The sequence below is a fragment of the Cervus elaphus genome, chromosome 12, assembly GCF_910594005.1.
Source record: "Cervus elaphus chromosome 12, mCerEla1.1, whole genome shotgun sequence".
In the NCBI taxonomy this organism is placed as follows: Eukaryota; Metazoa; Chordata; class Mammalia; order Artiodactyla; family Cervidae; genus Cervus; species Cervus elaphus.
In genome coordinates, this window is record NC_057826.1 from 59,640,290 (window position 1) to 59,657,778 (window position 17,489).

At 36.1% G+C, this 17,489-nt stretch overlaps 1 long non-coding RNA gene across 1 annotated transcript in view; it reads right to left on the reverse strand.

Moving 5' to 3' along the window:
• Positions 1-17,489, reverse strand: part of LOC122705612 — a 577,195-nt gene that overhangs the window by 455,943 nt on the left and 103,763 nt on the right. The gene's annotated exons all lie outside the window — the stretch shown is intronic.

Sequence of the window (17,489 nt, forward strand, 5' to 3'; positions counted from 1 at the left end):
TCTCAGAAATTGGATATAAAAAGCTGAAAATAACAGGTGGCTAAGTTCTTATGAAGAGGAGTTGGACTAATAGATACCTTTCCACACTATTTTAGGGATGTTACTGGATTCTCTGAACCAAGTCCTGCTCCAAAGGATACCAGGAAGAAGGGAGGGAATTATGTACTGCAAGCAGAAGGTTTAAGTGAAAATCTACCTGATATATATATTTTTTCTCTACACTCCCTCAGGAGGGTGCATTTGTGCTAGACTTGTACTCCAAAGTAAGAGATTGAGAAATTCATCTCAGGAAACCTGACAGAACAAGCAGAAAAAAAAAAAAAATGTACAGGAATCTTTATCTGGGGGTCTTACAATAAATTCTTTTCCTTTCAAGCCACTCCCACCTACAGAGGTTACAATATCCTTGTGAGTGCCAAAGAATGACAGATATTTGAGAAAAGTACCTAAACTGGCAGAAAGAAATCAAAACATATACTCATAGAAGCAGACTCTGAGGAAACAGAGGCAGAACATTATAAAGACCAGAAGTAAATTTAGACAAGAAGGAATTTATTATTTTCAGAGGAATGAAAGATGATATTGCATTTGCTAAATAAGAACTGAAGGCCATAAGATAAATGGTCATAAAACAAAAAAGAAGTCTTGGAAATTAAAAAAAAAAGGATGGTGATAGTGGGTATTTATTCAAAAAAATAGAAATATTGAAAGTGAAGTTGAGAAAAATCTTACAACAATGGAAACAAACTGATAAAGATGAAAAATAGGAAAAATGTAAGTCCATTAAAAGGATTATCTGAAACTATCCCACATCTAATTCAGAGTAGCTTCTGAAAAGAGATATAATGTAGTCAATAAGTACCCACAGGTATGTACTTTATAGAACTAATGAAATAGTCCAAACTTTGAATTAGTCCAAACTTTCTTCATTGGGTTTTCAAGTATCTGGCCAGTCTTATGTATATCATACCTAAGCGATGTTTCCTCCCTGCTGACCTAACTCTGGGGGCTTCCACCTCCCACAGTCATGGCCTCTACAGCAGATTTGGGCCTAAGATGTCATTTTTGCAACCTTTGGTGCTTTTCCTATGTGATTGACCTGAGCATCGATCCATCTCTAATCTCTGCAGAGTAAAAAATATTCTCTCAGAAGGTCTCGTTTTAAGAGTTGCAGGTAACAACAAATCAGACAAGATCCTGTTTTACATTTTCATAAAGTTGAGGCAAATTTCCTATTGTGTTTTATGAAGTTCTGTTCAAGTGTTAAAATAACCCTCTTTTTCCCTTTGAATGAATTTCTGTTCCACAAAACAACCAAAAAACCCATTTAGTGAAATATTTTGGTAACTTAACCATTCATACCATTTGCTAAATTATAGTTTCTATGCAGTGAAAGTTTCTCAGTCGTGTCTGACTCTTTGTGACCCCATGGACTGTAAAGTCCATGGACTTCTCCAGAGCAGAATACTGGAGTGGGTAACCTTTCCATTCTCCAGGGGATCTTCCCAACCCAGGGATCAAACCCAGGTCTCCCACATTGCAGGTGGATTCTTTACCATCTGAGCCATAAGGGAAGCCCTATGAGGACAATCATATTTCATTCATATATTATGAAAATAGAGTATTTTTGCATACATTAACTTGACAATTCTTAACATTATTGTATAAAGAATGTTGTCTCAGTATTTACATTGGCATGAACTTTATCCTGTGTAAAATATGGTCATGGATAATGAGCTGGGAGAATAAACAATTTACAGCTTTACTCATCTCGAATATAACAAAGATGAATACAGCATTCTAATAAAAATCTCTCATAGAAAATCTCTCTAATCATATGACTATTTCTAGTCCTGGTTCTGAATAAAATAAGAATTTGTAAAAATCTCATTTCTGATTCTGACTCAAAAGTAGTCCACTGAAATAACATAATGAGATATAAAACATCTTGTAACTACTTCAGATATAAATAAGAAGCATTACTTACTTTCAACATTAATTCAGCGCTATAATTTCATTTATATATTAGTAAAATCAAGTAGAAACACTTCAGTATATTCTTGACATTGTTCATTAAATAGTTGTTTATTAAGGCACTTATATCTGTGATGCTTAATTTATCAGTTCTAAAGTGAATTTAGAGGAGAAAATATAATTGAGATCAATGTGTACAGGTTTGTAATTCCAAGTGATTTCTGATAAATGGAATCACCATGATCTGGAAGGTAAGTTAAAATATTACTCATTCTGGGTCTTAAGACTTTCTTTTGCTTTTTCATGGCAGTGTTCACTTTTATTTTGTCAATGTTATCTTGCCAAATGGAAGAGATCTGTAGAAATAGCAAAGATAACTGAGGGCAATGGTCATGGATAAATTTTAATTAAGTATATGTACCACTGGGGGTCTTCTCACTATCATGTCTGTCACAGACCATAGCCTACCCCTAAGCCTTTCCCTAAACTATGATCATGGCATCCAGTCCTATCACTTCATGGCAAATAGGAGGGGGAAAAATCTAAGCAGTGACAGATTTTATTTTATTGGGCTCCAAAATCACTGCAGACAGTGACTGCAGCCATGAAATTAAAGGATGTTCTTTGGAAGGAAAGCTATGACAAACCTAGACAGTGTATTAGAATGCAGAGACATCACTTTGCCGACAAAGGTCTGTATAGTCAAAGTTATGTTTTTTTTCCATTAGTCATGCATAGATGTAAGAGCTGGACCATAAAGAGGCTGAGTGCTGAGGAACTGATGCTTTCAAACTGTGGTGCTGGAGAAGACTCTTTTTTTTTTTTTTTAATTTTTTTATTAGTTGGAGGCTAATTACTTCACAACATTTCAGTGGGTTTTGTCATACATTGATATGAATCAGCCATAGATTTACACGTATTCCCCATCCCGATCCCCCCTCCCACATCCCTCTCCACCCGATTCCTCTGGGTCTTCCCAGTGCACCAGGCCCGAGCACTTGTCTCATGCATCCCACCTGGGCTCGTGATCTGTTTCACCATAGATAATATACATGCTGTTCTTTCAAAACATCCCACCCTCACCTTCTCCCACAGAGTCCAAAAGTCTGTTCTGTATTTCTGTGTCTCTTTTTCTGTTTTGCATATAGGGTTACCGTTACCATCTTTCTAAATTCCACATATATGTGTTAGTATGCTGTAATGTTCTTTATCTTTCTGGCTTACTTCACTCTGTATAATGGGCTCCAGTTTCATCCATCTCATTAGGACTGATTCAAACGAATTCTTTTTAACGGCTGAGTAATATTCCATGGTGTATATGTACCACAGCTTCCTTATCCATTCATCTGCTGATGGGCATCTAGGTTGCCCACAATGAGGTACCATTACATGCCAGTCAGGATGGCCGCTATCCAAAAGTCTACAAGCAATAAATGCTGGAGAGGGTGTGGAGAAAAGGGAACCCTCTTACACTGTTGGTGGGAATGCAAACTAGTACAGCCACTATGGAAAACAGTGTGGAGATTCCTTAAAAAACTGGAAATAGAACTGCCATATGACCCAGCAATCCCACTTCTGGGCATACACACTGAGGAAACCAGATCTGAAAGAGACACGTGCACCCCAATGTTCATCGCAGCACTGTTTATAATAGCCAGGACATGGAGAAGACTCTTGAGAGTTCCTTGGACAGCAAGGAGTCAAACAAGTCAATCCTAAAGGAAATCAACCCTGAATATTCATTGGAAGTACTGTTGCTGAAGGTGAAGCTGCAATACTTTGGCTATTGTGAGGCAAAGAGCCGATTCATTGGAAAAGACTGTGATACTGGGAAAGACTGAAGGCAAAAAGAGAAGGGGTGGCCGAGGATGAGGTGGTTAGATAGTATCACCGACTCAATTTTGCTCATGAATTCGAGCAAACTCTGGGAGATAGTGGAGGACAGAGGAGCCTGGTGTGTTGCAGTCCATGGGGTAGAAAAGAGTTGGATACAATTTAGTGACTGAACAAAACAAAAACAACAATGGTCTCTGTTGGCAATTTCTCCTGTTACAGTTAATTTCACATGTAGTTAAATTGATCTTCTCAAAGGAGTGCTGAGATGATTTTTCTACCTTAAATCAAACGTTTTTGGTTAAACAAATAGTTGTTATTTTTGAAGCACTTGTCTTACAGTATTGAAAAGACATGTACTTTAACTATCTCCAAGCCTAACTAAGGAGGATGTGAGAAAGATAAATTATAATACAGGAATGACTCATATGTACATGATTCTGAGAGCCCTAGTCCCCCATGTGATTTATCGGAGAGTCTTTAAGGACATGATTAAGGTTAAATAAGATCATAGGGGTGGAGCACTGATCTGGTAGAACTAGTACACTATAAGAGTGGAAAAGACACTGGAGTTCACTCTTCATCATGTGTTACCCGACAAGAAGGTGAAAACCTAGAAGACAGCTCTCACTAGAATCTGACAACACTAGCACCCTTATTTTGGACTTCTAGCACCCAGAACTGTGAAAAATAAGTTTCTATTTTTTAAGCCACCCAGTATTTTGTTATGGTAGCCTGAGCTGACTAATACATATGTTATGGGAATAATATACCCTGGGTGAGGGGATGGGGAAGATATGCCTCTTACAGAGAAGGAGACTAGGGTAGGTAAAGTAATAATCTAAGATATCTATATTTTAGTCTTGCAAACTTGTGAATATGTTACCTTACTTGGCAAAAGGGACTGTGAAAATGTGGTTAAGTTAAAGATCCAGTGATGGGAAGACTATTTTGGGTTATCCTAGTGGGCCCAATTTGAAGATGCTATACTTCTTGCTTTGAAGGTAGAGGAAGGCTCATGTATCAAGGAATACAAGTGACCCTGGGAAAATGGACAAGGCCAGGGGCCATATCATCTTCTAGAGACTGCAGATGGAATACAGTCCTCCTGAAACCTTACTTTTAGCCCTACAAAACCTATTTCAGATTCCTGACCTCCAGAACTGGAAGATAATAAATTTGCCCCTGGATTTATGGCAATTTGTTACATCAGCAATGAAAACTAACACAGTGGCCTTTGATTTTAGAAGGCAGAATGAACTTTTACAAGGAAAAAAAAGACTAAGCTAGAGAAAGCAGCTTTTATTGCATAGGCATCTTCATGAAAAAGAAGGGAAGGGTCAGGTAATTTCAAGGGATTCTGTTTGACTAATGCAACAAGGCAAGTTGGAACCAGAGGGTAACGAAGACTGAAAGTACTGGCAGGGTATGGAATTTGAAGATCTGGTGGGCCTTGCAAGTTACTGAGGTTTGCTATGAGGAGTGAGAAGGAGGTTTTAGACAGAGGCATCACACTTGGAGATTCATTTATCAGAAGACTAACTGCAAGAGGCAAGAGACAAGAGGTGGGATTTGAATGGGGCTTATCCTAACAGCATGAGGTGAGTTTGAAGGTTAAGAGACAATGACCTCAATCTGATCAGCAGATCCATTGTCTAGCAGGCCCAGGGAGACCTTCTGTTGTTTTCAATCTGCCCAACCTCTCTTACCTATACAAAAAATTAATAATGAAAATATTGCATGATACAGTTAAAAGAAAAATATAAAATTATGGGGTTTTTACCTGATTAAATCCCAAACTTGGATATTGAAGTCCTTATTGATCCTAGAGTACAAGCTAATTAGAATACAAGAATATAGACGATTCCTTTTTCAGCTTTCCTACCCTCTCCAGATCATCTACATCATCTACCCCAAAAGTTCAATGAGTTCCTCCTCTCTGAGCTTCCATAATTCATTATGCATAATCACCACTATATATTTGCATTTCTATTTTGCACATTTATGTTTATTGGTAGACCATGATTCCTTTAGGGAAGAGATAAATTTCTTTATATCTCTGGCATTTACTAGTAAATAATAAATGTTTAATAAATGTTTATTGAAATTATAATAAATAAATGAAAAGACTTGAAAAAATGAAGTCACTCAGTCATGTCCGAGTCTCTGCAACTCTGTGGATTGTACCCACCAGGCTCCTATGTCCATGAGATTCTCTAGGCAAGAATACTGGAGTGGGTTGCTTTGCTCTTCTCCAGGGTACTTCCTGACTTTAGGGATCAAACCTGGGTCTCCTGCATTGCAGGCAGATTCTTACTGCCAGAGCCACAGAAGAAGCCCAAATAAATGAGAATGAGTGACAACTGATGTGGCCATTTCCACATCTATTGCTTTTCTGAGAAAATCAGTAGATTTGTACAAGGGAGGAAAGGTCAGTATCAAATAATTTATCTAAGTTCAGAATTGAGGGTGCTGAGTAGCCAAAGAAGATTTCATATGAATATGAAATAGCTGGCATGAATTGATATAGTAGTATGTGCATTCCATTCAGACCAATAACATGCAAATAAAGATGTTTTAGCAATAACCAGTCTTCCACACAACATCCAGACAAGCCATCTTGTTGGGTATTGTTCATACATATTGCTCACAGCAGTTGGCTTAAAAGAAAAAGTCATCAGAATGAAATGGTAACTGTTTAAAATTCTTTATTATCATAATTACTAGAATTTTCATAACTAACTAATTGCTCACATATTAATTATGTAACTTTTAATGTTTTCATATACTTGATAAAGTAACCCTATTTGTTCTCTAATTAATGCACAGAATTTTACTGTTACTAGAATCTACTCTATCAGCAATAACGTCAGATTTATGAAAGTTAATCTCATTAATATTAATGGAATTTTTGCACATAAATCTTATAACGTATCACTAATGGATGAGAATTTGGTGAAAACTCTAAAAGTTTCACATGCCGAGGACCTTAGCGAAAATAGATGGTATCAAGGGAAAGAAACCTTATTAAAGCATGATCATCTAAATTATGTCCACCAGTGTTAAGAAATAATTGTCATTATATCATAAAGAAAATGGGTGTTTTAGAGAATCACAAAAGATCCAAGATCCATTTACTATTTGGAAAAAAGCACTGCAGTGATACCTGCAAATGGAAAAATCACTGGGTATGTATTTGATATAAAATATTTCTGACAGCTGTCTGATATCTTTTGAAGTTACATATCTTTTGTGCTTTTTTAAGTTATGGTTTCAATGAGAAAGAAAACCTCAATTTAATGCTTACTTTCCTAAGCAGTTCAATCTAATTTGGAATGGCTACCTTTTGCTGTGCTTAGAAAATCTCAATGTAATAGTGTAGGCAGCAACTACAATTATTGTAGTAGTACTATAGACGTATGGCATTATATGGTATTATAGTAGTATAGTATTATCACCATAGTCATAGTGATTTTCATCAACAAGCAAAGTTAGCTTAGGCTGAGCAGGGCCCAGGTTTCACAAGACAGCAACTATTTTTACTTGAGAACTATAAGCCTATTGCACAAATACTTACACCATATATACAAGTTGAAATATTTAACTGGGAACATATATAAATTAATGCCATAGCATGGGGTGATGAAATAGCTGTATCATTTTTTTTTCTTCTCTTTTATACAAAAGTCTGTGAATCTTCTTCCTCTGAATCAAAGCATTTCATCTTATCTTCATTAAACAGCATGGCAATGTAGCTTTGAATGGAAAAAAGTATCTTGACAAAGACAAGTTGAGTAAAAATGATAAGATGGAAAGGTGGAAAGAAAACCATCTATTCACAATGACTATAAATTTCATCAGAGCATATAGAATATTACTTTGCATAATTGAAACATTAATTTGTATTTTCAACACATTAATTAAATACTTATTATGTATGATAACACTACAGTAGTAGAATATACTGTAGGTGGACATGGGAATAAACTATAAATATTAATAAATATTTAATAACAAATATACTGTTGGTGCCAAGGAGAAAATTACAGGATCATAGGAACATATGTCAGAAAACAGCATAGATGTAGAGTGGGGAAATGTAGGGAGGAGTAAGGGTAAGGGCTTATTTTGTTGTTGCTGTTTAGTCTCTAAGTTGTGTCTGCTCTTTTGAAACCCCATGGATTGTAGCTCCCCAAGCTCCTCTGTCCATGGGATTTCCCAGGGAAGAATACTGGAGTGATTTGCCATTTCCTTCTCCAGGGGATCTTCCCGACCCAGGGATCGAGCCCACATCTCCTGCACTGGCAGGTGGATTCCTTACCACTGAGCCATTAGGGAAACTGCAGGGCTTCTTCAGGAAGTAACATTTAAGGCTGAAGTGAAAGATGTTTGATTGGTGATGAATGGAAGAGGGGCTTGTGGATAGAGGAGGGGATGATTGATACCAAAACCAAACAGAAAGAACAGTGCCATTCATTACTTGAGTCAGAAAGAACTGTAGCAATTCTTGAAGAGAAAGATCAATGTAGTTGGAATATGAAGGACTGTGTGAAATGAGGTGGACATAAACAGATCATGATGTGTATGTTAAGACTTTCAGCCTGTGCCATTAGAGTTATCAAAGCCATTGAATCATTTATGTAGGATGAAGAGGTGACAAGATCATATCTGATTTGTAAAACAGCATTCTAGCTTTGATATGAAAAGAAATTAGAGTGGAGAACAAATGATATTCGAGTAAGTTTTGGGGATTGGAAGCTTTATAAAACACTTGTAGTCTTTCAGGGCTTAGAAAAGCAATATACTTATAGTTAGTAAAAATCTGGTTTGTTAAGCATTTAAAATATTTATAATTCATTACTTGAGCTTAAAAACATTTTATATCAAATACTTCATACTTAATAGTACATCATATGTTATCTATGGGTAAAAATATTCCAAAATAAAAATAATAATTTTTCATAATTAATAACTATGGCAGATACAACCACATATACTAAAAGATATATTAAAAGAGCTACTTTTGTAGAATTAGAGATAAACTTTTCACTAGTGTTGGGGACATATTTAAATACAAACTTATCTAAAGCAAAATCAGCACACTTCTAGCTAGACTAAGGAAAAAACAAAGAAGGCTCTTATAAATAAAATCACAAATGAAAAAGGAGAAATAACAGATTCAGCACACTTCTAGCTAGACTAAGGAAAAAACAAAGAAGGCTCTTATAAATAAAATCACAAATGAAAAAGGAGAAATAACAGATAGCGTAGTCATACTAAGGATTATAAGAGAATGTTATAAACAGTCATATGTCAACAAATTGGAGAGCCTAGACAAGATGGACAAATCCTTAGAACCATACAACTTTCCAAGATTGAAGAAACAGAAAATCACAAGAGACCAATCACTAATAGAGACATTAAAACAGTAATCAAAAAGCTCTCAAAAAACAAAACCCCAGGAACGTATGACTTCACAGGTAAGGTCTACAAAACATTCAAAGAAGATTTAATAACTACCCTTCTCAAACATTTTCAAAAAATTGAAGAGGAGGGAATACTTTTAAACTTTTATTATGAGGCTAGCATTACCCTGTTACCAAACTTTGACAAACTTGACAAACCACACACACACAAAAGAAAATTATAAGCCAATATCCCTGATGAACAGAAACATAAAAGTCATCAGTGAACATTAGCAAGCCAAATAAAATAACACATTAAAAGGATCATACACTATGATCAAGTGGAATTCGTTCCAGAGATACAAGGATGGTTGAACACCGACAAATCAAACAACATGGTACACTACATTAACCAAATGATGGATAAAAACCACATGATTATCACAATAGATGTAGACAATATATTTGACAAGATTTAATATCCATTTATGAATAAAAGTGAGTAAAGAAAGAACATATCTCAACATAATAAAAGCCATATATGAAAAATCTGGGTTCCCCTGGCAGCTCAGATGGTAAAGAATCTGCCTGCAACATTTGAGTTTGATTCCTGGGTTTGGAAGAAACCCTGGAGAAGAGAATGTCTACCTACTCCAGTATTCTTGACTAGAGAATCCCATGGACGGAGAAACCTGGCAGGCTGCAGTCCATTGGGTTGTGAAGAGTCACAATTGAGTGCATGCATGACAAATGCACAGCTAACATCATATTCAGTGGTGAAAAACTGAAAGCTACTCTTCTCAAATCAGGAACAACACAAAAATGCCCACTCTTGCCACTTTTATTTAAAAGTATTTGATGTTAAAGCCAAAGTAATTAGGCAAAAAAAGAAATGAAATCAATTTGGAAAGGAAGAAGCAAAACTGGCATTATTTGCAGATAACATAATTTTATATATATAAAACACTAAAGACTCCACCAAAAATTATTAAAAATAATAAATACAGTAAAGTTACGGGATACACAATCAACAGGAAAATGGGCTACATTTTCTATATGATAATAATAAGCTAACAGAAAAACAAATTATAAACACAATCTCATTCACCATCACACAAAAAAGAGAAAAATACCTAGGAATAAATTTAACCAAGGAGACAAAAGACCTGTATACTGAGAACTAAAATATACTGTTGAAAAAAATTGAAAGAGATGCAAAAGGAAATATACTCTATGTCCACAGATTGAAAAAATTAACATTGTTAAAATGTCCATATTTCCTAAAGAAATCTACACATTCTATACACTTCTTATTAAAGCCCCAATGATATTTTATTTATAAATAGAACAAAAAATTCTAAAATGTATATGGAAACACAGAAGACCTTAGATGACCAAAGCAATCCTGAGAAAAATGAAGAAAGTTGGAGGTATTACATTCCCTGATTTCAAACTATATTACAAATTCATAGTAAACAGAACAGCATAGTACTGGAAGAAAAACATAGACATAGATTAATGAAACAGAATTGAGAGCTGAGAAATAAACCCACACTTATATGGACAATTAATATATGACAAAAAAAGCAAAGAATATACAATGGAGAATGGATATTCTCTTTAATAAATGGTGTTTGGAAAACTGGACAGTCCCATGCAAAAAAATAAAACTAGAGCATTATCTCATATCATATAAAAAAGAACAAAATGGATTAAAGATTTGAATGTAAGACCTGAAACCATAATACACCTAGAAGAAAGCAGAGGCATTACACTCTTTAACATCAGTCTTAGTAATGTCTTTTTAGATAGGAATCCTCAGAAAAAGTAAACAAAAGCAAAAGTAAATAAATGGAACTACATTAAACTAAAAACCTTCTGCATAGCAAAGGAAATCACCGATAAAACAAAAGTACAACTTAACCAAATGGGAGAAGATATTTTCAAATGATATATCTGATAAGTTATTAATATCCAAAATATATTAAGAACTCATACAACTCAACAACAAGAAAAAACACCTCAATTTAAAAATGGATAGAAGAGTGAATAGATATTTTTCCAAAGAAGATATACAGATGGCCAGCAGTTACATGAAAAGATGTTCAACATCACTAATTATTAGGAAAATGCAAATCAAAACCACATTGAGATGATCACCCCACACCTGTTATAATGGCTTTCATCAAACAGGCAAGGTATAACAAAAGTTGGTAAGGATGTGGAGAAGAGATAATTTTCATACATTATTAGAGGAAACATAAACTGGTTCAGCCTTTATTGAAAACCAAATAGAATGTAGAAAACAAACATGGTTATCAGAAGGAAAGGGAGAGAGGGATAAATTGGGAGACTGGGATTGACATTCACACACTGCTGTATGTAAAGTAGATACCTGATGAGGATCTACTGCTTAGGAGCGAGAGCTCTACACAACACTCTGTGATAACCTACAAGGGAGAAGAATACCAAACTGAATGACTATATGTATATGTGTAACTGATGCACTTTGCTGTACATCTGAAACTAATACAACATTGCAAATCAACTATATGCCAATAAAAATTTTTAAAAATTTTAAATGGAGATTACTTAACAAAATAAGAACTACCATATGATCCAGCTATCCCACTTCTGGCTATTTTTCTCAAGAATAGAAAAACACTAATTTGGAAAGATATATGCACTCCTATGTACATCACTGCATTATTTATAATAGCCAAGATAAGAAAATAACCTAAGCACCCATCTACAGACAAATAGACAAAAGAGATGTGAACTATAGTGTGTATATATATATATATATATACACATATATATATCCCACATTAAAAAAGTGAAATCTTGTCACTTGCGACAACACAGATGAATCATAAGGGTATCATGCTGTGAATTAAATCAGACAGAGAAAGACAAAAATTGTATGATTTCATTCGTATGTGAAATATAATAAACAGACAAAATAAATGAATAAACCAAACCAAAGACATAGATACAGAGAACAGAGCCGTGGATGTCAAAGAAGTGACTGGTAGTAGGGTAAAGTGGGTAAAGGATGTAAACTGTATGATAATGGATGGAAACTAGAATTTTGGTGGTGATCATGTTGTAGGGAGGGCTTCCCAGGTGATGCTAGTGGTAAAGAAACTGCCTGCAAATGCAGGAGACATAAGAGATGTAGGTTTGGTCCCTGCTTCAGGAAGATTCCCTAGAGGAGGGCATGGCAAACCACTCCAGTATTCAAGCCTAGAGATTCTCATGGACAGAGGACCCCAGGGGACTGTAATCCATAGAGTCACAAAGACACTACTGAAGAGACCTAGCCTGAATGCATGCATGTCGTAGGGTATATAGAGTTAGAAATATAATGTTGGAAAATTGAAACATGTAATGTGATAAGCCAATGTTACCTCAATATAGATTAAAATTGATTAAGAAAATTAAAAATTCAATAAAGAAAAATAAATCTATCTATCATAATAGGATGATTATTTATATTTATTTTCTTATGCAGAAAAATTCTAGGTAATGACAGTGGAGTGCAGAAAGATTTTATAGTTCTCATTTTCCTAAAAGCAAGAAAGAAAGCAAAAAACAAAAAAACTAGGAGAAATGTAAAGATAAACCCATCTGAATGCAGAGTTCCAAAGAATAGCAAGGAGAGATAAGAAACCCTTCCTCAGTGATCAGTGCAAAATATAAAGAAAAGCAATAGAGTGGGAAGGACTAGAGACCTCTTCAAGAAAATTAGATACCAAAATTAGATATCATGAAAAGATGGGCACAAAAAAGGGCAGAAATGGTATGGATTTAACAAAAGCAGAAGATATTAAGAAGAGGTGCCAAGAATACACAGAATAATTGTACAAAAAAGATCTTCATGACCCAGATAATCACGATGGTGTGATCACTCACCTAGAGCACACATCCTGGAACGTGAAGTCAAGTGGGACTTAGGAAGCATCACTACAAACAAAGCTAGTGGAGGTGATGGAATTCCAGTTGAGCTATTTCAAATCCTGAAAGGTGATGCTTTGAAAGTGCTGCACTCAATATGCCAGCAAATTTGGAAAACTCAGCGGTGGCCACAGCACTGGAAAAGGTCAGTTTTCAGTCCAATCCAAAGACAAGCAATACCAAAGAATGTTCAAAATACTGCACAATTGCACTCATCTCACATGCTAGTAAAGTAATGCTCAAAATTCTCCAAGCCAGTCTTCAACAGTAAGTGAAACGAGAACTTCCAGATGTTCAAACTGGATTTATAAAAGGCAGAGGAACCAGAGCCCAAATTGCCAACATCCGTTGGATCATCAAAAAAGCAAGAGAGTTCCAGAAAAAACATCTATTTCTGCTTTATTAACTCTGCCAAAACCTTTGAATGTGTGGGTCAAAACAAACTGTGGAAAATTCTGAAAGAGATGTGAATACCAGACCACCTGACCTGCCTCTTGAGAAATCTGTATGCAGGTCAAGAAGCAACAATTTCAATGGGACATGGATCAATGGACTGGTTCCAAATTGGGAAGTAGTATGTCAAGGCTGTATATTGTCACCCTGCTTATTTAACTTCTACACAGAATACATTATGAGAAACGCTGGGCAGGATGAAGCACAAGCTGGAATCAAGATTGCCACGAGAAATATCAATAACCTCAGATACGCAGACAATACCACTCTTATGGCAGAAAGTGAAGAGGAACTGAAGAAAGTGAAAGGAAAGTGAAAGAGGAGAGTGAAAAAGTTGGCTTAATATTCAACATTAAAAAAACTAAGGTCATGGCATCTGGTCCCATCACTTCATGGCAAGAGAGGAGAAACAATGGAAACAGTGAGAGACTTTATTTTTTGAGGCTCCGAAATCACCTCATATGGTGACTGTAGCCATGAAATTAAAAGATGCTTGCTCCTTGGAAGAAAAACTATGATAAACCTAGAGAGTTATTTAAAAGCAGAGACATGACGTTGCCTACAAAGGTCCATCTAGTCAAAGCTATGATTTTTCCAGTAGCCATGTAAGGATGTGAGAGTTGGACCAGATAGAAAGCCAAAGAATTGATGCTTTTGAATTGTGGTGTTGGAGAAGACTCTTGAGAGTCCCTTTTGAACTGTGGTGTTGGAGAAGACTCTTGAGAGTCCCTTGGACTGCAAGGAGATTCAACCAGTCAATCCTATAGGAAGTCAGTCCTGAATATTCATTGGAAGGACTGATGCTAAAGCTGAAGCTCCAATAGTTTGGCCACCTGATGGGAAGAACTGACTCATTGCAACAGACCCTGATTCTGGGAAAGATGGAGGGCAGGAGGAGAAAGGGATGACAGAGGACAAGATGTTTGGATGGCATCACCAATTGAATGGACATGAGTTTGAGAAAGCTTTGGGAATTGGCGATGGACAGGAAAGCCTGGCATGCTTCAGTCCATGGTGTCGCAAAGAGCTGGACATGACTGAGTGACTGAACTGAACTGATTAAGAACAAGGGATTTCCCTGGTGGTCTAGTGTTTAAGACTATGCCCTTCTAATGTGAAATGCCAGCCTGGATGAAGCACAAGTGGAAACCAAGATTGCTGGGAGAAATGTCAGTAAGCTCAGATATGCAAATGACACTACCCTTATGGCAGAAAGCAAAGAGGAATCAAAGAGCCTCTTGATAATGTGAAAGAGAAGAGTGAAAAAGCTGGTTTAAAACTCAGTATTCAAAAACCAAAGATCGTGGCATCTGGTCCCATCACGTCATGGCAAATAGATAGGGAAACATTGGAAACAGTGAGAGACTTTATTTTTCTTGGGTTCCAAAATCACTGCAGATGGTGATCAGCCATGAAATTAAAAGTCGCTTGCTCCTTGGAAGAAAAACTGTGACAAACCTAGACAGCTATTAAAAGGCAGGGACATTGCTTTGCCAACAAAGATCCATCTATTCAAAGCTATGGTTTTTCCAGTAGTCATATATGGATGTGAGAGTTGGACCATAAGGAAGGTTGAATGCCAAAGAATTAATGCTTTTGAACTGTGGTGTTGGAGAAGACTTTTGAGAGTCCCTTGGATTGCAAGGAGATCAAATCAGTCAATCCTAAAAGAAATCAGTCCTGAAAATTCATTAGAAGGACTGATGCTGAAGCTGAAGCTCCAATACATTGGCCACCTGATGGGAACAGCTGACTCATTGGAAAAGACCCTGATGCTGGGAAAGATTGAAGGCAGAGTGAGAAGGGAATTTCAGAGGAGAGATGGTTGGATGGCATCACTGACTCAATGAACCTGAGTCTGAGCAATCTCTGGGAGATGGTGAAGGACAGGAAAGCCTGGCTTGCTCCAGTCCATGGGGTCACAAAGAGTTGAACACTGCTGAGCAACTGAACAAGGTTTGATCCCTGATTGGGAAACTAAGATCCCACATGCCACACAGTATCACCAAGAAAAAAAAAAAAAAAAAGAACTAAACATATAGTACCAAAAAAATCATAACAGCATAAATCTCTTCAGTGACAGAGGAAATGTTTATTCCTTACATATTACTTTTTTAATTTGAAAAATCTATAATTCATTGAACATACCAAACAAGAGTAAAGGATGTGGCATGGGTCACTAAGCCTAGATATCAGACATGTTCAATCCAGAGATTCACTGCTGACAGAGGAAAGCTGACATCTAATCTCTTTGCTTTATAAGTTCTCTATTAGCTTCTGTTTGTAATGCAGTGAAGTTTGTACAATTATTCAGAACTTGCATCCTTTTGACATATTCATCAATAAAAATGTACAAGACCCTAAAATCATTTAAAATTAGCATTTAGTGACACTTACAAATAAGGTTTTAATTGGTAGAAGGAAACTTTGCATGCAAAGTACATATTATATGTCACATTTTATTAACTACTATGGCAAGTTCCATGCTAACATTTTTGTAAACAATTCTGTAAAGGTAATGTTATTACTTATTCACCTCAGACCAAGAACATAGCAGGCCTTTTGATTTTCAGCCTATTCTTGGTCTAATTTGAATATTTTTAGGACAGTTTTGGCATTAAGTCTAGTGGTGAAAATGGAGATGTTTATCAACCAATCATACGCATACTCAAAAACTTCAGGCATTAGTACATTGACATCCATGATAGGGCAAATAAAAATTGATTTTGTTTAGAAAAAGAGACCTGATATTACTAAATTTCATCAATGGTAAATTTGAAATATGTTTAAATAGAAAGAAAAGTGAGCTATTGTAATACTTGTTAATAAGTTCTAATTTTAAGCTAAAGACATAGTTATCTCTTTGGATTAAAGGTTCAGTTTTCACATGATAACAAATAAAGTTATTGTTCAATCACTATGTCATGTCTTACTCTTTGCGATTGCAAAGACTGTAGCATGCTAGGCTTCCCTGTCCTTCACTGTCTCCTGGAGTTTGAGTAGAAGATTTTATTTTTTTAATTAATTTTTATCAGAGCTCAGTTGCTCTTCAATGTTGTTTTAGTTTCTCCTGTACCACAAAGTGAAGCAGTTATATGTATACATACACCATTTCTCTTTCAGATTTGCTTCCCATCTAGGTCATCACAGAGAACTTTATAGAGTTCCCTGTGCTACATAGTAGGTCCTCATTAGTTATCTATTTTATACACAGTCGTGTATATGTGTGAATCCCAATCTCCCAATTCATTCCATTCTCCCTTTCCCCCTTGCTATCAATAAATCAGTTCCGTACATTTGTGTCTCCACTTTTGCTTTGCAAGTAAGTTCATCTGTACCATTTTTCTACTGCTGCTGCTGCTGTTAAATTACTTTGGTTGTGTCTGACTCATTGTGATCCTGTGGACCGTACCTGCCAGGCTCCTCTGTCCCGGGGATTCTCCAGGCAAGAATACCAAAGTGGTTTGCCATGCCCTACTCCAGGGAAACTTCCCCACCCAGGGATCAAACCTGCATCTCTTATGTCTCCTATAGTGACAGACAGGTTCTTTACCACTCATGCCACCTGGGAAGCCCACCATTTTTCTAGATTCCGTAGATAAGCAATATTATATGATATTTGTTTTTCTCTTTCTGACTTCACTCTGTATGACAGTCTAGGCCTATACATGTCTCTGCAAATGGCACTATTTCATTCATTTTTATGACTGAGTAATATTCCATTGTATAAATGTAGCACATCTTTATCCATGCCTCTGTTGATAGGCATTTAGACAGCTTCCATGTCCTGGCTATTGTAAATGGTGATGCAATGAACATTGGGGTGCATATATTTTATTGAATTATGGTTTTCTTCAGGTATATGCC